The 24,734-nt window shown below is 27.5% G+C and overlaps 1 long non-coding RNA gene across 2 annotated transcripts; it reads left to right on the top strand.

Annotated features, from left to right (window-relative positions):
• Window positions 1-128: 128 nt before the first annotated feature.
• On the top strand, window positions 129-19,190 carry LOC136076403 (uncharacterized). 2 transcript variants are annotated; one of them, XR_010636240.1, is made up of 4 exons: window positions 129-199; window positions 6,001-6,120; window positions 14,327-14,635; window positions 18,830-19,190. It is a non-coding gene; the product is annotated as an uncharacterized LOC136076403 (long non-coding RNA). The 2 variants fall into 2 exon arrangements; XR_010636241.1 differs by lacking the exon at window positions 129-199 and adding an exon at window positions 388-485.
• Window positions 19,191-24,734: the final 5,544 nt, after the last annotated feature.

Here is a 24,734-nt window from a genome sequence, read left to right as displayed (position 1 = left end):
TTTAGGGTTGGAGATATTGACCTAAATTTTAAAAGAGTTCAAAATTTTTAAAATTTAATTGAAATTAAATTGTGAAATTTGTACAGCTCATCGGATTGAGCTATGCAAACAACTTTTATAATCTTCAGCTTTACAGTTATTAGATCAAAAGAACTGGTATAATTTGAAAGACACTTCATCTATAATTTTAGAAGATATTGTAAGTTAATGAAACTATGTACAATACAAAATTTTAAATTAATATTACATTGTGTTAAACTTTTTTGTATCAATTTTTTTAGTTGCTTGTCACAGCAATGTGTCCCCCTGGAGGAGGAAGAAATGAAGTTACAAGTTGTAACTTCAGACAAGTCGTAACTTAAGACTGGCAACTTCATTTCTTCATTATATTAATATATATTATATAAGTTATTAAACCAAGTCGTTTATGTGGCAATTGAAATGTTATTTCTGTTGCTGATTTTGATGACAACACACATACAAAGGTTAGCCTACAGAATATAAAATGCACAAAATAAGTTTTAGTTTATTTAATTAATAATCATCAAGTTATAACTTGTTGTATAATTGTATAGTTGTAATAATAAGTATTTAATTACTATTATTTTAATTAAATAATATTATTTTAATCTTTTGTCAAACTTAAAATTTATTTATCATACCAAAGACTCCACCTTTCATGTTGATGAATTCGATAATATGTTGCTCAATTTGTGTACTTTATTGCAACTTATTTCAAGCATTGCATTTCAAACAATGCTGCCCTTGGTAGGATACTCTGCAGATGTTTATCGTAGTCAGATATCAGTTAAAAAACTGTACCTCACACTCTTTGTTTTCAAACAAATTTTTTTTAAAGTTTTGTCTATAATAATAATACAAGTATATGTAGACAGGGAATATTTATAAGCTCAATTATTTTATTATCTTTGTCCCTTGTTAATAAAGAGAGTTGAACAGCATTTGTGAACATTTTTGCATTTTTTAATTTTGCACCATCAGATATCCATTGGTCATATAATCTGCACAAAGATTCGTAGGAATAATGATCAGCTTTTTGAAAGTTAGGAGATGAAGTAACAAAACGGACAAGGGTGCTTTAATATTGCAGTTTATTTTCCAACCATTTGAAGCAAAACCTTTAGATCTTAAGATACTGTGTAATCTAACAAAGAAATGTTTATCCAATTTATCCAAACAAAAGTGAGATCGATAAGATGCTTCTCAAAGATAAATTTAAAGCCAAGGGTATTTGTCGCCACCACTTTTTAATATTGCTTTTGTGGCAATTTGTAGCCAATCAGAAATTAACATTTTACAATTAACAAAAATTGTTAAGAAATCATCATCTTCATTATTTGTAAATGTGGTATCATCTCCATCTGAAAGGTACAAATTTAATACTATTTCCCAATATATATGTCTTTGTAGAACTGCGTTCTGCTGTAAGAGCAAAGACATACCTAGCTGAAGTATTAGAAATTTTAGATTATATGGCACATATGAAATTTCCATAAGAACAAAACGAACTCATTTTTATATACCCATCTGTTGACGACTATTCCTGGCATGACTGGTGTGAGTTAAAGCTGTTAGTACCGCAACAATACTTTGATAATATGGACACATTATTATTGAGCCAAAGCATTGCAACTAAACTTATTGTTAAAAATTTGATATTCTATCTTTCTTATCTTTAATATATATTAGCTATATAATACAATATTTATCTTTAATTAATACATTAAAATATTATTTTTTAATTAAATGTCTAAAATAATTAGTATTGATATATATGTTATTTATGATAGTCACAATCAATTTATTTCCAAAAATACAATCCAAAGATGACAAATGTTTGCTTGTTCCATTTGTTATTTTATTTTTTGTCCATGTGTGATTTGAACTACTATTGTGTAGCAAAGATACATCGTAGAATGCTGTAACCTTGTATTAATCTTTAAGAATGCTTATATAATTACATATAAAAAGCACAACACCTGCCAATGATACATTTTCAGAGAAAATAGGGTTCATTTATTATTCTTTATTTTTTTGCTTTTTTCTGTTCCGCGGTTAACTCCATTAAAAAAATTATTTATTCTATAATATAGCAACCCATACCTACCATACTTTGTGTCGGTAATATATACATAAATGTCATTTAAATAAAAATAAGTCGATAATTACAAATTGCATTATTTTCAAAATAATTAATGCAACATGCAATGTTTCGTGCATGATTTTTTGGAAATGCCCAATAAGCATAATACCAACACTTCTGCAGCAACCTTGCAAAATATACAACAACGAAATTACTATACTCTTAAGAAATAAATCTTTTAAAAAGAACTTTCCTTTTTCTAATTGTATTTTTTATATAATACTTCAAAGTTACTTTTATCACTAAATTCATCACTAAGTTGTTTCCACTTCTCCAAAGACCACCCAACTCTCTTCTTACACCACCTTAATCTTGTGAGCTGATCTCTGGCAGTCAACATAGGTTTTCTAATGACTGCATAAACACTAACTTTTTCCTTTCTATTTGTATTTGAAAAAACATATTTTTTGCAGTTTTTGTTGAATGTGTTGTTAAGTTCACAATATTATATCCTTGGATTGGCTCTAAGTTTATTCAACCTTTTATAGAAAATTCTCAAACTAACAATTAAATTAATAAATTAATTATGAATAGCGGTAAGGTGGAGAAGAAAGTAGAAAAAAAATGAACTGAGTATTTTACTTTTTTTTTTTTTGAAAGCACTGTTTATTATATTCAAAGTAATTGTATTCAAATACTTTAACTTGTTTTTATTAAAATGTCTATATTTTGTGAAAAAAACAATTTTGTGAAATAAATAAATAAAATATCTTAATATTATACTTTAGTAGAGAAAGCTTTTTTTAATTGTTTCTTAAACACTCTCAGCTCTCAAAGGTGATAAAATTGGAACTTCCCACTTACAAAGCAAGCACTCTATTAATATGCCACAACCGCATCAAGTATATAGTTATATATATGTGTATATATATACATATACATATATATATATATATATATATATATATATATATATATATATATATATATATATATATATATATATATATATATATATATATATATATATATATATATGTATATATATATATATATATATATATATATATATGTATATATACAAATACTTTATATATATATATATATATATATACATTTACACATATATACACATATATATATATATATATATATAATATATATATATATATATATATATATATATATATATATATATATACGTTTATATGTATGTATGTATATATATACATATGTATATATGTATATATATATATATATATATATATATATATATATATATATATATATATATATATATTTATATATATATATATATATATATATATATATAGAAGAAAATCACTTAACAAATAATTTGTCTCATTTTACACAGTGTTTCATCAATTAAGACTCATCAAAAATGAAAGATCAAATTAATAAAACTTCAGCTTATACCTTAAATTACAGGAAGTTGCAAATGTCTTAACTACTGTAAATTTTCACCCATTTGTGGAATTTGCTGACATTTTTTATAAAAAGACTTCTTTGGAAATGATTTCTTAAGCTTATTTAGAATTTTTTTTTTTTAAAAAAAAAAAGGGGACTTAATTTAACTATTATTTGAGCTCATTTATTTTTATAGTTCTTTTGGAGACACTTATTTTTGTGCCTGCATTTAGAAATGAATTCCGATTTTTTGTTTAATAAAAATTCCTGGTTTGCATGTGTAATTATTGAAAAAATTTTTTGTAGGCAAAGTATATATTTTTTAGATATGTTGTTATATGCAGGCTCTGTTTTAAGGATGGACCACTTCAGTACGAAATCATCAATATTTTTATCTTTAAATTCCCATATATATTTTGACAGCATGGTGTCTTTTATTTTTAAAAGATTGGTTATGATTAGCAAATTGTTTTTCCATTCACATTTTTCTATTCATATTGTATATTTTTGTATTCACCCAATACATTGTTATGCCAATATATTGTTTATCAGGTGCATTCTAAGAGGAAGCAACACATTTATATACCACATTTTTTGATAAACAACTTTCACTCATTTGACAATTGTTTTTTTGTTTACAATTACAATTTTCTGTAGTTTTTTCATTTAGGATTTTTTTGTTTGTTTAGCAAAGCATTGTTGTGACCTTCTATAATTCTTTCCATATTTTTTGTGCAACTGCAGCTAACTTTTGTTGTGTTTCGATTAAAAATTTTAGGTTATTTATTGGAGGGCGGGAAATGCTTCTCGACCAATTTTATAAATAAGTCATTAAACCGACTTGTAAAATAATTTATATACTACATATTATTATAGAGACAGGCTTGTACCATGGAGGAGTCGTTGGGTGCAATCGACCCCCCTTTTTGTACCAAGTGGTCTTTGTTTCACACAAGTTTGTTTATAAAAAACTAGCAAAAAAATTTTTACTTTTTATAAGTTTCTTCGTTTCACAAAAATGAACCCCCCTAAAAAACCTTGCTACAATCTTGAAGCTGTCTTCCCACGGAGCAGCTAAGGTATGCCACCAGTTTTCTGGTGAGGGCATTGAAATCCCAGCCCCTGTGCTTAAATTGAATGTTGGGAAAGCTCAAACAATTGCAGAAGAAACTCACTATGCGTTAGAGGAAATCAACCTGTAGGCTGAATTCCTCTAATGTATTATAAAGTCTTTTTAACAATACAACAACTGTAAATAATGGCAACAAGACAAGCGTTGTTGTTTGGCAGCAACAAATGTTTGAGGAGAAAGGTTAACGCAAACCCAAGTTTATGAATTTCTAACACCATATGCTGGATTACATCCTTCACATTGTCAAGTACGATGAGCTCAATGAATTGACTAAATCACCAAGCAGTGAGTACTTTTTTGTGAAGGATTTAATGTGCAATTATGATAAATTGAAATCAGCCTTCAGCAACGGTAAAAATGAGAATAAGGAAACAGGCAGCTGGAAAGATGATATAAAGTTTCTTCACCATCTCACTCGTGTCATTCGTCACCACATAAATAAGATTAACAAATAAGTAATCCCAAGCATCAGCAAAGCACAATGGAATTCTCAAACCATTCTAGTCCTTCTTGCATTTGTTCTGATGCCTGAAACCCGTAACAGGCTGAGTAAAAATCCTACTCGTGGGTCTACCCCTGATTTCACAGTCAATTGTCCCGTGCTGAAGATTTTGATTAACTATCTACAGTGCTGAATGACTATTTAAACAGTCTCAGTTGCTTGCAAAAACACTGAAAAACATAAAAATCTCCAATGGACAACGTCCGAAGCAACCAGTGCTGTAAATGTGTGATCAAAGTTTTCAAAGACCCTTATGACTCCTGCCGCAGTAAGGACAACCTCGTACTAAGATTCATCCTGTTCAATAAAATGATACAAAACAATTCTTAAAATGCCTGCATTCTATTACAATACAAAAACATAAAACATTTTTATAAACAGTAAAAACTTTTATAGCTCTTTGCCAAATTTTTATTAGATAAGTAATGTTGTTAATAAATAAATGAATAACTTGTGTGAAAACCCAAAGTCAACACTTGTCTAAAGAATTTAAACACGGCATAATGAATGATACTTGTTATGCATACTTGTAACATTAACTTTACAAATATATACTTTTAAAAAGAATTATACCAAATTTTGTATATGATAAGCAATTTTTTTAAAAAATAAACAGATAGATCATGATAAAACCAAAAGCTCTTGTAAAAAGCTGTTTAGGACAGTAGCTCGCATGGCTCACCATGTTCATTTTATGAGAGCTTTTCTCCCTTCTCATGCTTATTTACTCCTGCTGAGGCCTTGTTATATATATAGTTTTTGTTTATATCTTATTTAACACCTAGTTTTGTCTGCTTTAATATTTGATTTTATCTTTTTTTTTTAGTTTTTTAGAGGACTATAATCTGATTAGCAAAACTCAAATGTCACTTGTTATGTTCAAGTTTGCCATTGAACATGTTTCAAAAGTAGCTTGTATTCTAAAGCAAGCCAATGGCCATGCTTTATTAGTTGGTACTAATTTTACTTAATACTATATTTTTAACCAGGTTTTTATTGGTTGGATAGTTTTGCCTAAATGTATGACTGATTGAAATGAGTGATTATAAAGCAGTTGTTATGGAAATAATGAAAATGCTTAAAAAATATATATTTTAATTTATTTATTTGTTTAATAATTAAAAGTAGTTTGAAAATCTTTGATCATAATAGCGTAAAATTTTTTTCAAAAATCAACGGGTGGCACCCTACATCACCAAATTCGCTGAATTTTGGCACAAATGTGTAAAGATGTGTGAGGAAAGACTGAATTTTTTTCAAAAAGTTTTTATCTCTTGAAGAGTTACAGCAACTTAAAGTTTGTTAAATTTAGACTGAAAAATGAGGGGGGGGGGGGGGTGGAAGTGCTGCAAATGTGTCCATTTACTATTACCTTTAGGTGCTTATAGTAATTTTGCAGAGCTAAAATTTTGTACAAAGAAGTTTAAAACTTGTTTAATATGAAAATTATAGATTTGTATCTCTTAATATAACAAAATATAGTTTATTTTAAGGTCTAAAAAACGCACTTATTTTTGGTTTTAATTTTCTTAAAGATTAAGCTTATATCTACTTTACGAACCAATTTTGTTTTGGCCATATGTTTTGCTGAAGAGTTGTTGATGTTTTGTTTTTTCAATTTTTCTGCAGAAATTAAAAAAAAAAAAAAGTTAGCAAGTTCATTTTAATATTGAACTAAATACAATTATATTTGTTTTTAATCTAATTTTGAGTCAGTTAATTTAAAAAAACAAAACAGTATGTGTGTAATGTGATTTAAATTTTTGCAAAGTTGTCGGAAAATATTGTTTTTAATTTTTATGTTTGTTTTTTTAGTTTTTAAATTTGTTACTTGTTATTTTCATAACATAATAGTTACGTCATTAAATTCAATGTCATAAAACATTATTATATAATCTTTTTTTTTATTGATTGTTTTTTTTTTTTAATAAAATGGCGATTATCTCAATTATACATAATCATTTTCAATAATAATTGCCTTGTTAAGTTATATAACTAACAATAATTATATTTAGTTATATACTAAATATAATTATATACTACTTTCGCTCTAAATATACTATTATATACTCTTATATACTAAATATTACTATATACTACTTTCACTCTAATTTTTGGTAGATAATAAGTAGAGAATTGAAAAAGTTAGTAGATAATTAGGCATTTAAAATGTGTCTATTAAAACTAACAGCCATTTGTTCAAGCATTATGTTCTTTATAAATATAAATTTATTTTTATTTAAACATCCAATTGTACTTTGCTCCGACTGTGTACTGTGTCCAATTGTACTTTGCTCATTAGGAAAATTGTATTTAAGATTTCTTGTATTTAAGTGTTTAAATTATAATTTCTTATTATAGTTTTATATGTATAACAAAATCAACTGCCCTTTCGTAAGTGATTATGGAGCTTGTTATAAACAATCATATACCCAAATAAGAAATTTGATTAAAGATATTGGCAGGAATGATCGTAAATTACTTGTAAAATGAACAAATTTTAAAGATGAACAAGTTAAGAGCAAAAAAACTAGTATATGCACACACCATATGTTAATAGTGTGATAACTGTGTATATGTTAATGTATATGTTAATTGTATATGTACAAGTTAAGAGCAAAAAAACTAGTATATGCACACACCATGTGTTAATAGTGTGATAACTGTGTAATCAGAAAAGTTGTTGTAATGACTCACAAAAAAGTGTGTAGAGGCAAATGTTCATATATTTGCATTTTAATGGTTAGTACCATTCTAAAAATGTTGTTTATAAGGTTTTTGTAATAGGATTTGTTAATTCATTTATAATAAGAGTATGATTAATTTTATAGTATTTAAGTAATATAGTTACATTTTCTTTTCAGCATCTCTATGTGTGATTACAATTCATACTGTGTTAGAAGCAGAAACTGTAGGTTTAAATCTTATACCTGTTATTATAAAAGTTGTGTCCAACCTGTTTTAGTAAAGTTATAAAACATTTATCAAAAAGTATGAGTGAAAATAAAAGTTATGAAGATTTTTATATTGTTAGCGAGACATCCATTCAAAATAAAAATAAAGTTTCTGAAGCATTGCATGTAACAAACTATGTAGCTTGAATTGCACGTAAGTTAGCATTAGAAAATATTTTTTTCTTTCAGCCATGTCTAATCCTAAATAAGTAAAAATTTAGAAATTTTAGCCATGTCAAATCCTAAATAAGGAAAAGCTCTTTACGATGTAACAGTTCAACTGGTCAAGTCTTTTTATGAAGATGATGAGCATAGCCATATAATGCCTAGTAAAAAGGACTATGTAAGCATAAAGAAAAATGTTCACATGCAAAAATGTTTGCTCTTATGTAATTTAAAGGTTTCTTGCCTTCAAAACATGAACCCAGAAATAAAAATAGGGTTTTCAAAGTTTCGCACATTGCCCCCAAAATGGTGTGTTACTACTGGTGCACATGGTTAGCCTTAACTAAATTTAGGTTTTCTGAATTGTGTCCAAATTAATTTCAACCTTTTCTGAAAGAGCATATTTTACTGATAACTATGTATACAGTCCACCAAATCAGAAAACTCCTATTAAGTAATTGTGGCATTTTTAAGATTTTTTCGCGCCTTTTTTTTGCGCTTCTTTTGTCTTTACAACCATCTTTAATACGCCATTTTTCCTGCCACAAATTTAATTGCATAAGACAATCATAGCACAAAATTTGTTTAAAAAAATGTTAGCAATTGGTAAATCACATCCTCAGACTAATTTAGATCATCAAAAGAACAGAGAAAAAGTATGTCTTTTTTGTGGTCGCAAATGTCATATGAAAATAAACAGCCAAAGCCAAATAATTTCTAAATTTTATATTTAGAAATTATTTGGCTTTGGCTGTTTTGAGCTATTTTTCGGATTATAACATTGCTAATGATCAATATCCTACTGGATTGTGTCCAAGGTTGGTATACTTAATGATTTTTAACTAAATAAATATATATAAAAAGTATATTTTGTCGTAAACGTAAAACCATTCACATAACTGAAAAATTGGATACCTTGTTGAACTCAAAGAAATAAGATTTGATAAATGAATTAAATCTGATTTTGCTTGGCACTAGCATATCTTTAACTTTTTAAGGTGTAGGGGTATAGTTGGAAGAACAAATGTTGTTGATCTCAGGCAGAAAATTAATTTTGACATTAACTGGTCAAAGATGACTATCCTGGCTAAAGCACAAAATGGGTAAAAACTTATTTTATTTGTATATCTGTTGTAAAGAAATATAAAATTATAATTTGTTATATAATTTCAGGAAACTAAAAACTTGCAGCTGTAAAATATGCAAAATCGCAAGAACTCAGGGAAGGGTACTCAAGAAAAAATCTGGTATAAAGAGTTTTAAAACGGCAGCTATTTGTCCGCGGTGAAGTTCTTGTCTGACTAAAGTTAAAAGAGGACCGTTGTTGTATTGCATCACAACAGTTGTTGTGATGCAATACAACAACGGTCATTTAGAAAATGTTTTTATAACTTTGATTATTTGACTGTGAAAGGTTGTATACTATGTTCTATAGAAAGCAAGTTAAAAGAGGACCGTTGTTGTAATGCAATACAACAACGGTCATTTAGAAAATGTTTTTATAACTTTGATTATTTGACTGTGAAAGGTTGTATACTATGTTCTATAGAAAGCAAGTTCGTAAATGTAATTTTTTTTTTCAGAAATAACATATCACCTGCATCCGGATATCAAGGTATTAGAAAAACCATATTAATTTGCGTTACTAATAGAGAGATAAGTGAAAGTAATGTTAAGAATAATAAATCAAAAATAATAACTTTAATTTAAAAAATCTTTGTAAGCTTTTGAACCTATAACCTTTTTAACAATGTAAAGTTGTCGAAACCTTTTTCATTCAGTCTCCATAGTTTTGTAACTTATTAAGATGTCAATGAACAAATGGCTTCTCACGTTATTAAAGAAAAGCTATGTAGTGAAACTGGTAACACCGTTTCATTGAAGACAGGAGGTAGTAAACTAAAACTATCTCTTGGATCTGAGAATACTCCAAAAACAATCAATTTTACTCACAAAAATCTTCTTTATATCCAGAATTCTCTTTCCTTAAGTAACCATCAAATGATAAAACTAGCTAATTTGATATGGTACATTCACAATACTAATACAAATTTAATTTTGCACAATAAAATGATGCAATATTTAGAGTAAAACTTATTATATTAAAAAATTAATAATTACAGAGTTGTTGAAAAAAGAAGAAACGCTGTAGAACCTAGACTGAAAGACTGTGTCTCTGATTTGGACAGTTATCTTCTCCCATTTTTTACTGAAGAAAATATTTTATTTGAATTTAAAAACAAAGATAAAACTTTGAAGTATAAAAGTATTACAGTAGCGTACTGCAATGATGTTGCTCCTTTTGTTAAACTACTCCTGGATCTTAAATGTGTTGATTCTAAGAATCAGTTGCTAAAAATTGCTGTTGACGGGGGAAGTGGTTCTATTAAATTTTGTTTAAATATAGTTAATCTCAATAAAATTTTTGAAAATTACAGCAAAGTTGAAGTAGATTACCTTAACAAAAACCGGTAACAGCTTGCTGGTCTTTATATAGAAATGGTCTAAAAAAAATATTTAAAGATTCGTCAGTAAATGCTTCATTTCTTCTTCTGGTAGCTCCAGAAATCCCAAAAAGATATTTAAAGATTAAAATATTATTTGAAAAATTAGGTCTTGAAAAAGTTGAGCACATTGGGGTATGCGACTTAAAACTTTCTGTCAATTTCTGACAGGTATATCTCCAAGTAGCACTTCAATTCATCCCTGTTATGTATGTGAGTGGAATAGAAGAGAAACCTGGACAAATGCTCCATACAGAACTTTCGAGAGCTGTCAAAACTACTATACAAAATTCAAAGAATCTGGTTCAAAACCTAAGTGTGCACAACATTTTAAGATTTGTATAAACCCTGTATTAGTACATGGAAACCCCTCTGAATTTCTTCTAGATAGACTTGTTTTACCGGAGCTTCATATAATGGAGGAAACTGTCAATGTTCAATGGAGCTTCATATAAGGAGGAAACGCTCCATGTTATCCATGTAATGGATAACATGGAGCGGATTTAGTCAAAAATGAATATGAAGAAGATTTACGAACAGTTGCAAATTATTAAGACTGGTCAGCATAGTGGAAAATTTAATGGAAATTCTTCTCGAAAAATTCTTAAAAAGTGGGAAGTCTTTAATGATAAGCTCCCAATTAAACTAAAGTCTTTTGGAGAATGCTTAAAGTTGTTAAATTTAGTTGTTGAGTCTTGCTTTGGATCCGGACTTGATGAAAACTTTCAAACTAATATCAAAAATTAAAAAAGCCTGCTATAAAAATTTGATGTTGGAACATTTTAACACCAAAACACTTTAACACTTTAACACCAAAATTGGAACACTTTGAAAAGCCTGCTATAAAAATTTGATGTTGGAACATTTTAACACCAAACACTTTAACACTTCAACACCAAAATGGAACACTTTAACACCAAAATTTCATATCCTGTTCAATCATGTATCTGAGTTCTGTAAAACAAAAAAAATGGGCCTTGGAGTTTATTCTGAGCAATCAGGAGAAAGTGTTCGCTACCTCTTTAAAACTGCCTCGTAGAACCGGTACAAGGTGTCCGCAAATAATTCTAATTATGGACATAATTTAGTAAGAGCATTAAGTTCTTATAATGGAAAACATCTTGTTTCTCTTGGACATGCTGATCTAAATGTTGATATTTTTTAGTGATTCAATTCAAGAAGAAATAGTTTTTAATTTTATATTTGTAAATAATTGATGATTTAAAACATTCCGATTATGTGATTATCCACTCTTAAACTATGTAATATAACACAATACCATTTGAATTATTCATTTCCAATAAATTGTCTGTAACTTTTACAATAAAATTTTGAATGAAAACATGGCGGACCAAAAAAAGGCACAAAATAAAAGGCGCAAAAAATTCTTTAAAATGCCATAATTACTTAATAGGAGTTTTCTGATTTGGTGGACTATATACATAGTGATCAGTAAACTATACTCTTTCAGAAAACGTTGAAATTAATTTGGACACAATTCAGAAAACCTAAATTTATTTAAGGCTAACTGTGTGCAGTAGTATACCAAGAATACATCGAGTATGTGTCCACTCATCAGAATTTAAAACTGCTTTTACATTCTCTTGGTGTGACATACAAAGAACTGTTACCTTATATTGTATGTGACATGACTAATAAAGACTATGCAGTCTTTATTGGATGCAGAAATGAGAAAGATGTCCAGCAATATGAATGCATTGATTAAAAAAACTTAATTAAATTAAAGAGTTTGAAAATGACGATGAAGTAGAATTTGATCAGTGGACAACAACAGATAGGTCAAACTTAACACATAATAAAGAGTCAGTGTTTGAATACATTGAACTAGTATGTAATAAACTGACAAAATTTGCACCACACTTGTATTCACCTAAGTGTCAATCATCATACCTGAGATCAAGAAAGAAAGAGATGAATGTAACAGCATTATTTCTGGTGATTTTTCAGAAAACTATAAATTTGTAGTTCAGGACAAAGTACAAAGCTTTCATTGGACAAATTTAAAATGTACATTTCATCCTGTGATTTTTTATTTCAAAAAAGAAAGGTTTTCTCAAGCACAAATGTTGTATTGTTTCAGATGATATCATGCATGATGTAAACATGGTGTATAAAATTATTGATGCTGTCAGCAAAGATATTAAAACAAATCTCCCTCAAATAAAAAATAATGAATACTCTTTAAATGGGTGTGCAGGTCAATATAGGAATTGCAAAGATATTTTGAATCTTTGTTTTCATCTTAAAGTTTTTGTCTCTCTTTTGTCTCACGAGATTGCTTACCGTGACTAGTTGCTTTTACAACTAGTCACAGAAAGCAATCTTGTGATGGGATAGGTGGTACAGTCATATGTTTGGCAACACTAGCAAGCTTGAATAGAGATATAGGTAATCATTTTTTATCTTCAAAAGCAATCTACAAATATTGCAATGAAAACATTAAGGTATACATTTCATTTATTTATCATCAGAAGATTTAACTTTGGAGAGAAACACTTTTAAGGAACTATTGGATACTGCAAATGTCATACCTGGAACACGTAGTTACCATCAGTTTGTACTACAAAAAGTAAAAAAAAATATATTTAATATACCTTTTATTATCTTTAAAAAGCATTTTTTATTGATCGAATAGATTTTTTATTTGTGTGGAATCGTCTTCAAAAATATTTTTGTTTTATTTTTAATTTTCTTGTAATGCCTTTAATAAAAAGTGTTTCATAAAATAAGTAAATTGGAATAAATGCATGTTGTTATTTTGTCTAGATAGGCGCAAAGATATGCAGTGTTGATAAAGATTTTGAATTTATTCATGACTTTGGAAAAGTTGACACATCATTTTCAAAGTTGAAGTACCAACTACAAAAACAAGAAATTACAACTGTTTAGCCAAAGATGACTTGAATAAAATTGTTTTCCTTAGGAAACAGAAATGTTTATATTTAAACTAATTTTAAGTTAGCAGAGTGTAATATGTCTTATCCATACTTTTTTTAAATCTTTTTTTTGTTCAATTTATAAATAATGTGAATGAAAAGCATTTATAAAATCACTTAAATTCGGTATTTATTATTCAAAAGGTTTTTTTATACATTATAATTATTTGTAAAGAATTAATAAAAATAATAAAGGTATTAAACTGTTAGTTTCTAATTTAATTGTAAAATGTTGAGATTTTTGAGATCACAAAATTTTGTGTTTATATCGAAACTCAATAACTTCTCAAGTAAATGTAAGGCCATGAAAAAATTGGTTCATAAAAGTTGATATACATCTTATCTTTAAGAAAATGAAAATAATTTTTTTTTTCTATCAATCAGATTTTTTTTACAGCTTTAAGTGTCAATGCCCTTTTATATTGTCATTAAGTATATTTTATAAAACGTAAAATAAATGCATTTCCTTGCTTTGAGAGATACAAAATTAATTAATTTTGTATCTCTCAAATCATTAATTAATTTGTGTTTTATTGTGTCTTTTGAAAAACTTTTACTTTATATAAAAATTTGGACTTAGGGTGTTGGAGGAAGTGGCCGTCAAAGTATTGCAAAGTTAGCAACTTTCATTGCAGATTTTGTACTGTTTCAAATTGAGATTTCAAAAAGTTACTATAAAATCGATTGGCACAATGATCTTAAAAAGGTTTCATTAGAAAATCTTTTAATTATATTTTCAAAACAAAATGTTGAAATATTTTAATTGTGTTTTAATTTTAGCTGTTAATTTTATCTGGAGTTGATGGTAAATCAACTGTTTTTTTGTTTATTGATAATTAAATAAAAGATGAGCTGTTTGCTGTGGATATCAACATGATTCTAAATACAGGTGATGTGCCAAATATGTTTGCTGCTGACAAGAAAGCTAATAAAATGATAAAATTAATCAAATGCAAGGGAGAAATGAAGTAGTTAAATAGTTTTTTTGTTTACCATGTTATTATCAGTTTACTTATTATGTGTTGTTTTCATTTTTTTTCTAATCGTTCTAGGGTAAAAAAATTGATTCTACTCCATTAGCAATGTATAATTACTTCATTAATAGAGTGAAAGCAAACCTTCAGATAGTTTTACCAATGAGCCCAATTTGAGATGCTTTTAGAATTTGCTTAAGAATGTTTCCTTCACTTTTTAATTGTTGCACATTGTTAATTGTTTGCACTTTTGTTTTAATTGTTGCACTTTTTAATTGTTTGCACTTTGCAATTGTTGCATCGATTGATTTTAGGTAATTCCATTTATACAATTAGGATCTCTAGTGGAATTCACGTTCAGTTAGAGTGATAAGTAAAATGAGTCGCTGTATTAGTTTTTGATAATAATATTCAAACTTGTTGGTTTTATTCACATAAAAAATTTTTTTTTAATCTTCTATTTAATTTGTTACTGAACTTTGGGTTTAAATCTGTGATTAAATTTGTGATTGAGCACAATGTTTGTTATGTGCAAGAAAAGCAGAATACTGAAGAATTTTTAATGTGTAATTCTAATAAATATAAATATTTTATAATACTGAGGCAATTTACTGTTATAGGGTGTTAGCCATCCTATCATATATTGAATTTAAATTGGTGCATATGTTGAGAATTAGTTTGTTGGTATATAATATTAGTTTACCTCTTACTAAAATATATATTTATCTTATTATAATTAATATTATCTATTATACTACAAAAATGTATTTATCTTGGTTTAATCTAAACGCAACATAATCTTGTCAAAAAACTTCTGCATCAAAGAAATAAATTAAATATTTAATGGTAAAATGTTGTTTTAAATATGAGATTCAAAACAATAAAATTCTTAGAGTCTCAGTTAGCCATGTAAAGTAATATCAATTCAAATAGAGTTGTTACCAGACCATGTTTTTAAATCAGAAACTAATATGTTTAAATACTATGATAACTATATAAGAAATAAACAGAGGGCTAACACTTTTAGTCTCAAAGTGTTGTCAATAAATGAGACTTTGAATTATGGAACAAAATTGATGAAGACAAAGCACTTGACACATCCAAATTTGAAAGCTTTTTTTACTTCTGAGTTTTAATTAAACAAGTGTCTCAATTGAACAAGTATCGTAAATATAACAATCAGAAAACTTTTTTGGACTTAAACTTTTTGTATGGGAAATTAAGTCATGAAAATAACATGATAAAAACTTATTTTTAGAAGTCATTCTATATATAACACAAATAACAGTAGCCTAATAATTCAATATTTTTTTGTTGTATTTAGGTCTGAATAGAATAGATTGTTATTAGATGTAACAAAAATGTTACAAAATAAATCATAATAAAATAACGTTAAAAAAGCAATTATTACATTGTTTTATAGTTTTAATAAATTTCTTAATGAAAGTTCACAATTTCAAATCAGATGAGAATCAAATGCAACAATTGGAACTTAATTTGAACTAAAAAATGTAAGGTGATGAGATTTGGCATTCAAAATGTTTTTCGAGGTATTGTTAAACCATACACATTAAGTGTAAATGGAATAAATTATGACCTCTCAAACAGTGTAATAGAGAGAGATCTAGGTATTTTTGTACAATTGGATATGAAAGGGAATTTTAGAATGAGGTAAAAAAAAAGGGCTGGTAAAGATTTTATTTATATAAAAAATTCAATCAATTTTTTGAAAGTTAATATTCAACAACTTGACTTAATTACTGAACAAGTATAAGTTTGTTTGTGAGTTTGAAAAAAAGTAAAAATTTCTTGCAATTTCAAGTTTAACAAGATTATCTGAAACAAAAATAATCTGGTTAAAATGAAAACTAATATAATAAGTTTTAACTTGTTTAGTCTATTAAAAATCTAGCAATATCTAATAATGGTTCTGGATATTTTTTAAAATTATGTGAATAAAATGACTTGAATTCTAGATTTCAATGGCGACAACAGAGTTTCAGACAAAATTTACCACCACTAGGGGTTATAAAACTCACCATCTATTAAGTTTTATTTTAGCGAACAAAATTAATTCAATTCTAAACAATAACTGTCTAAAATACACTAGAGACATCAAAATCTAAAAAATCTCTGGTTAATCTGCAAAAAAAAACATTTATTCATAAAAATAAGAAGTGAAAAACTTGTGTAATAGCGATATAAAGCGTGAATATAACAAAAATAATATGTTTGAAGTAAGAAATTATTTTTTTTTCAATTTTTTTATTTCAATTGCAAGATTGGTTGATGGAGCACATGATGATAGCTTGCTTGAGCATCAATCATGGTATTATTTGTAAGAAGGGTAAAGAGATGCTATTATGATGAGGCTTAAGCTTAGCAGTTTAAGGAAGTAGGTGTAAAGCAAGTAAGTAAAGATGTGCTATTGGTGTAGTGGTAGAGCGCTTGGTTCATAAACCAGAGTTTTCGAGTTCAATCCCTACCACGTCCCTAGTAGTAATGCGTTCAACTTGTTTCTCCGAGCAGCGGTCTTGTTTGTCAAAGTTCATGTTTTGGAGTTATAGAGTTGAGAGAGGGTTATAACCACAATAAAGTAGCCTCCTCGTCTGTAGTGGTTTTCTTGGCCTTGAGGAAGTGAAATAACAAAAAGAAATAAATAAATAAATAAAAAACAGGATCCAATAACATTTGCAATCCTTTTTACAACATTTTATTTAACTTGCTTTCTTGTCGGTTTGTTTATTTATTTTATTTTAAAACAAACACAAAGTCAGCGGTAATAGTTTAGCTGCAATAATTTAGCATAAATTAAAGAAATCGTTAAGAAAAGTAATTAAAACAAACATTAAACAACAAACTTTTAGCGAAAATAAATAGAAACGCTGTCGTTTTAAAAAGCTGTTTTTATATTTTTTATTTAAACTTTTTCTTAAAAATTAGGGTTTTATTAGAGAATCTGCATTTGTAATTTGATTGAATTTAAATATAAAAAATATCAAGATTATTGTTAAAGAGCAAGGAAATATTTGACAGAATAGTTAAAAATTTCTTGGTTGTATGAGTCAATAAAACATGAAGATGTAAGAGAGTTCCAAACCATGGATGTGCAAGGAGAAAAAACTGGTCGAATAAAAGTTTTTAGAGCATGAATTGTCAGATAGAGTAAAAGGGTGCTGAATGACCAGTTGATGGTACTAGAAATGAAAGCTCAGTTGAGCAGCAGTCTTTTTGAGATCAGTGTTCTAATGGAAATAGTAAGTAAACTTTTGAGATCAGTGTTCTAATGGAAATAGTAAGTATACTTTTGAGATCAGTGATCAGCAGTAATTTTTTAGAAAAGAGAAATTGATACAACTAGAGCCACTTTTCCATCATTTTTGATGATAGAAATGTGGCGCAAGTAGATAAAGCAGATCCAACTACTTTTAAAAAGTGTTTTCGGTCTGGTCGTGAAAGAGCATCATTAGAAGAACAAACCCAAATATGACAACAGTATTCCATACAGGAGCAAAGATATTTGTTAAAGTTGATAATTGAATCATTAGTAAGAAAATGCACAATAAAGTGAAGCAATCTTAGCTGATGCTAACTTTGCAATGGATTGAATATAATGGTATTTCATCAGAGGTCAGTAGTGAATGATAACCGAAGAAGAAAAAGAAGAGAACTTAGTGAGAGATTTGCCACTAAATAACATAGAAATGTTGAAAATATTTTGATGATTATTTGCATTAAATAACTTTTGTTGCAGTTTTGTTGAAATTAAAATTCAGAAGCCACTGCAAAGCTTTAAGTATGAGTTTAATAATGGTGTTAGAAAAAAATGATTAAATAATTTCAAAAACCTTTCCACATACACCAAATGAAACAAGCTTATGGAAAACACCAGCATGCCAAACTTTATCAAAAGCTTTTAAATCGTCGCGAGCAATAGCCCTTGCTTCGCTGTGTCCATCTAATGCCATCTCCATCAATAAATTTAAATTTTTTTTCAATATTTATGTTTGATTATTATAATATTTGTATTATTATTAACTTTACAAAGGTGTCATAAAAATCAAAAACAGAAATATAAATCACCATAATTTTATAAATGTGTTTAATAGGCATGGCCTGACGATGCATTAGAAATGGTGACAAGAGCATTTTTAAAAGATATCAATATAGAGCCAACTATTCAAAATCTGCAGCATTTTCAAATGTGCAAATATTTTCATGAAAGTGTATGTAGACAATCAGAAAAGTATGTTATAAATGTTATTTTTATTTATTTTGATTTGTTTTTGACTTTTAATTTAATTAATCCTAAGATATAAACAGTTACTAAAAACAAAGCAAAGTTGATTTAATCAAAATGCGTATATAGTGTCTCGAATTGTATTGTACATTCGCATTATTAGTTTTCACTCAAAGTGAAGCCATTTTGTTTGTTAGCAATGATTCAATGTTGTTTTTGCTTGCTGAAGCTGTTTTACTGTGAAATAAAATTAAATAACATTTTCTGAAGCAACAAAAATTTTAACAAAATCAACACGTTCTTTTGCATGGTTAGGGATTTCAAATGAAAAACTTCAAATAGAGGGATTTTAAATAAATGCTTGAAATAAAAACTTCTGATGTGCACTTATAATATTGGCATTATATATTTGGCCCCGTTAAATAAATTTCAATTAAATGACCAAAAGCATGTTTTCAGTCCAAAATTCAACGAGTGTAAGGAGTTATTACTTTAATTATTAACAATTAGTAACATTGCTAATTCTTTGCAATTTCCCTTTCGAAACTCGAAATAAATGCTCGCTGACATGTTTTTTTTAATGCAGTTTTGTGGTGTTAGAGAAGATCTCTAATTCCAAACCACCCCCACTCCTCGGGTATAGTTCCTAAAACAAATTTTTCAAATCTTTTTTTGTGTTCTATTAAACTAAAATAAAATTTATTGACAAATTCCAAACTTCAACAAAAAAAAATTCCTATTTTAAAAGTTATTTAATCTATTTTTTAGAAAACTTTTATATGTTTTGCTTTCATATGTCCTCTTAAATTGTATGTTGTCATTTTTTTGCCAGATGTTCCTCCTCTTGATATTTTCATTTTGCAAAATTTACTAATTGCTTTTGAGCGATTATTTTCATCAATATCAAAATAGTCTTAGATTGAATTTTTCATTGCTTTACTCATTGTTTCTTTATTTCTAATTTAATTTTATCACTTAGTTTAAATTTTGGAATTTTAAACTTCAAATGGTCATAAATCTTAAACAGAAAGTGATTTTTGGATAAAACTTCAAATCTGTCAATAAATTTTTGTCTAATTTAAAAAACTTAAAAAAAAATTTATTATGTTATGAGACATAGTTCTAGGAAGAGGGCAATTAAGGGTCAGGACGGGGTTGGGTTAGCTCATTTACCTAAACTTTTTGCTAGTCATCCTCATTTGATACCAGTATTAACATACCAAAAATTTGAGTATGCTACATAGTTTATAGTTGCCTTTCTTGAACAACAAAATTACTAGGCACTTGAACAACAAACTTACTAGGCCTAAAATACATTTTCTCCCTAGGCCCCTGCGAATAAAGTTGTTTTTTACGTTTTTGAAATAAGGAAGAGTCTTATGATAATAAACAAAAAAATTATTCTGTGGGTGTGTTGCAAGGTCTCAGAGCATGTTCCTATGCACCGTGTGGGTAATTTCATGTGTATAAACAATATTTTAAATGTTTAAATATTTTTGTTATTATTTAGATTACATTCCTGAATTTTATGATTTTGTCTTTAGGACTGGAAGATCGATTACTTTGTATTGTAAGGAGAAACCAGAATTAGAAGAACAAAAGAATCTTCTTGTTCTTGAGAGCGCTTGAAACAAAAGCAGGTTTTTATTTGCAATCATTCATATAGTACAAGTGTCAGATACTCCCCAGAGAATATCATGGTTATGATTACAGCTCTAATTATATTGATTTTATGGTTCTGACTTTATGGTTTCATTTCTTTCTTTGTTTTGTTTGGAAACTTTTTTCTCTATTCCTTCTTTAAATATCCTTAAATAGTTACAATTTAAGGATATTTAAAGAAATTTTTTTAATTCATAAAAAACTATTTTATGAATTAAAAAAATTTAGAACTGAAAATTAGCAAAATCAAACAAATTATGCTAATTGCGCAAATGTTTTTAACATGTAAGATTCCAGTTGACATAATCTATATTTAAAAAGTTGAATTAAAAATTTAAGCCAAAAAACAAGCTTTTTTTCTTTTACTTTACTAAGTCTCAGAATCCTCTTAGCTTTGTGACTTTTAGCACGTATACGTAATAATTTTAATTCACCCACTTTAAAAGAACATGCCCTCTTGGTGAATTAACTCGTAAGTTTAATCGTTGTGGGGCTCTTATTATTTGTCTGGAGCGCGTTATCATTTGTTCGTTGCATTCTTGAGAATCAATTCAAACTTGAACGGCATCCTCGTTATATCTTCCTTTACCGTTACCAACTTCATCTTTTAGTATATCAAGACCATCGTTAAATGAGTCATTTTTATAATGAAAGTCTGGAATATGGTGACGCAAGTGTGAGGTATGTCGTGGGAATACCCTATTTGCAGTTTCGACGTCGAACGACCAGGTATTTTGTTTCTGTACAATACCTGGTATCCAAGACTGGTCACATTTTGTTTCTTGAGCTGGTTTTACCCAAACATAGTCACCTTCCTTGAATATGTTGTCTACTTCATATTTTTCAGCTTTCTTATCTGTATCGACACCTGGTATAAACGATGTTGTTTTTTGCTTAAATTGCTGCGATGGACTTTTACTACAGTTTGATGATATCGTCTCATTAAACAGTAATACTGCAAGAGCCGTTGAGCAACGTGAGCGGGCGACTGTTCTTTTAATTGTTCTGTGTATGCGTTCAATGATACCATTGCCTTGAGCTTGATGAGCTGCTCGATAATCTTTAATCAACATCCCATTTGTCAGCAAACCTTGTTAGCGTGTGTGAAAGAAATTTCCATTAGAAGGCAAACTGGTGGTCCAAGTAAGGAAAATATTTCTTCCAGCTTTCCAGTAATTTCAGCCACTGTTTTGGTTACCAGTTTACGCCACACTGTATACCGTGATGGGCCACAATCAATCATTGATAAGTACAGTTCTGCACCTACATGCTTTACATCGAGGGCAATCAGATTCCAGTTCTGCTTTCACTCAGCTGACCATGCCTCCATTTTACGGAATAAGGATCGATGGTGTTACACTGGTTACAACTTGCAATTACTGCTGAAACCTCCTTACGTGATACATTCTGGTTGTTTCGTAAACAAAGTTGCAATGTTCAATCGACACCAAAATGACCAAATAAGTGAACTTTCCATATGTCTCTCTGTTGGATTAATCCGGTTGCACACACTGTTCTGCACCATTTTTGAAGGATTCGTGAATATCGATCGGTTAGATTTAGTTCAGATGGAATCCATTGTACAATAATCTTAATATCTTTCGCTATTTCCTTTATCGTATTTCATAGGTAACCATAGCTTTGTTGCTATGATGAAATTATTGTTTATTATTGCGACTGTATTATTAATAAATCATACTTTTTGTTTTAAAATTTATTATAAATAACTGTTTTAAAATTTAAATTTTATTATAAAATATATATACTGTTCACAAAAGCGCTTTTTTTTTAGTTTCCAATCAAGGTCGAATTTGAATTTATTTTTTAATTTATATAAATAATTAATTTGTTTTATATTACTTTTAGTATGTTACCTTTGTGATAAAAAGAAATTCTTTTGTTTTAAAAATGTTAAGTCTTCAAATTAATAAAATAAAAATATTTTTTATAATTTTTGATAAGAATTACGATACTAATTTAATATTTAAAAAAATATATAAAAATTATAATGCAATTAATAATAATAGTAATAATATATTGTATATAATTTTTTATCCAATTATAACCTAATATATATATATGTACAAATATCAAGATTATTTTATTGTATATATTATGTTTTATAATTTCGATTATCATTTAAATTATTATTTATTTGTTTATTTATATATAAAATTTGTTTTTTTTTAGATCCTCTACTTAAATTATTTCGTCAAAGTGGTAAAAGTTTATTACAAGAATTTATTCATTGAATGTTTTTATAATAGTCAATCATCACTTACCGATGAAATAAAATTAATCGTCAATGAACTAGAGTGGGAGGTTTCGATTAGCGATTGGAAAACTTCTTACAAAACGTGAAAATTATTTCGTAAATCTTTACATTAAATCTGGAAGAAAGTTATCGACGTTAAATGTTAGTAAAAATAATTTAAGTGATGAAGAAATAAATCTTATAATTCAATGTTTAACAAATGTTCGTAGTGTCGACTTTTGGTGTCCAATTAAATTCGAAGGATGGAAACCAAAAGATAAGATTTAAGGGTTCGCGAAAATTTTTTTCCGTGGATTATGAAAATGGATTCCGTGGATTCCGAAAATGGATTTCCGTGAAAATGGATTTCCGTGAAAATGGATTCCGTGGATCTTTGTGAAGAATTAAATCTTTCACTTCAAATAGACATCGATTTCATTGAAGAGATTTATGAATAGAATCGTTGTTTGAATATCAATAAGTTGGAGATGGGATACCGTGGAAAATATTTCCTTAACCTCGATGAATTAAAAAACTTTGTAACACAAAAAAATGTTTAATATCTTCAATAAAATATAAGTAATAATTAATAAATAATAAATGAAATACTTAAAGTATTTTTTTTTTGACTAAATATGTTTTAAAAAATACGAACTAATTTTATTTAGTTATTATAAACTATTAAAATAATTCGTATTTAAAAAAATACGAATTAATAGTTTAAAAGTTTAATAATTTTTTTATTATCATACAATTAACTTGTCTTGAATATATAATAATATACAATAAACAATTATAATTAATATAATATATTTATGTAATGATTAGTTATAAATATAGTTATTATATTATTATTATATTTTATTTTTATTTAATAATGTTAATAATTATAGTAATAATAACAATGTTTACATTTTTTCAAAATTTTTTAAAATAGTTGTTGGAATTTTTTTTGCTTATTGTTTAATTAACATTAATTGTAATTTTATTACATTGATCATGAAATATATAATTCTAATGAATATGAATGATAAAACTAGATTAACGTTTGTTATATATTATTTAATGATTGAAATTTATTGGTTGAAAATAAACTTCCAGATTTCAATTTATCAATTAAAAAGCACATCATAGCTAAAGTCACTGACGGAGCTTCCGTAATGAAAAAACTTGGACGGCTAAGTGGTATTGAACACCAGCTGTGTTATGCTCACGGACTTCATTTGGCAGTATGTGATGTTCTTTAAAAAAAGGTCATATTCTTCAGCAAAGTATATTGAATTTGAATGACGTTTTACAAGTCTACGCAAAATCTATGTTTCATAAAGAACTAAAGCTGATATTAGATGTCAAAACAAGGTGGAATAGTCTTGTTGCAATACTAGAAAGATTCCTTAAAGTAAAAACATATATACTAAAAGCAATGATTGATTTAAAAGAAGTTCTGAATATCTCCGAAGATGAATATGCGATTATGAACGCCATAACAATTTCTCTCCAACCGATAAAAGTTGGAACAGAAAGGCTTGGTAGAAATAATGCAAAGTACTAATTTACAAGAAAAAAGTTCGAAAATAGTTGGAAATAATATTAGAAAGAACTAATTAAAACGTAAAAATAAATCGCTACTAATTTTTCTACACTTTTTTTTTCCGGCAAAAATAATAAAAGATTATTTTATTTTATTTTGTAAAAGTTTTTGTGTTTGCATTTTCGTTTTGTAGTTTTTGCTACCATTTTGTAGTTTTTGTGTTAGTCTTTTTGTTTGCGTAAAATTGTTATTATTTGTGGGTTTGTTGCTAATTATTTTTATTGTTGCTCTCTGTTTTTCTATTTTACTAAATTTTCTTCACCTTTC

The sequence above is a fragment of the Hydra vulgaris genome, chromosome 02, assembly GCF_038396675.1.
Source record: "Hydra vulgaris chromosome 02, alternate assembly HydraT2T_AEP".
Lineage (NCBI taxonomy): Eukaryota > Metazoa > Cnidaria > Hydrozoa > Anthoathecata > Hydridae > Hydra > Hydra vulgaris.
This window is presented reverse-complemented; position numbering and strand designations above follow the sequence as displayed.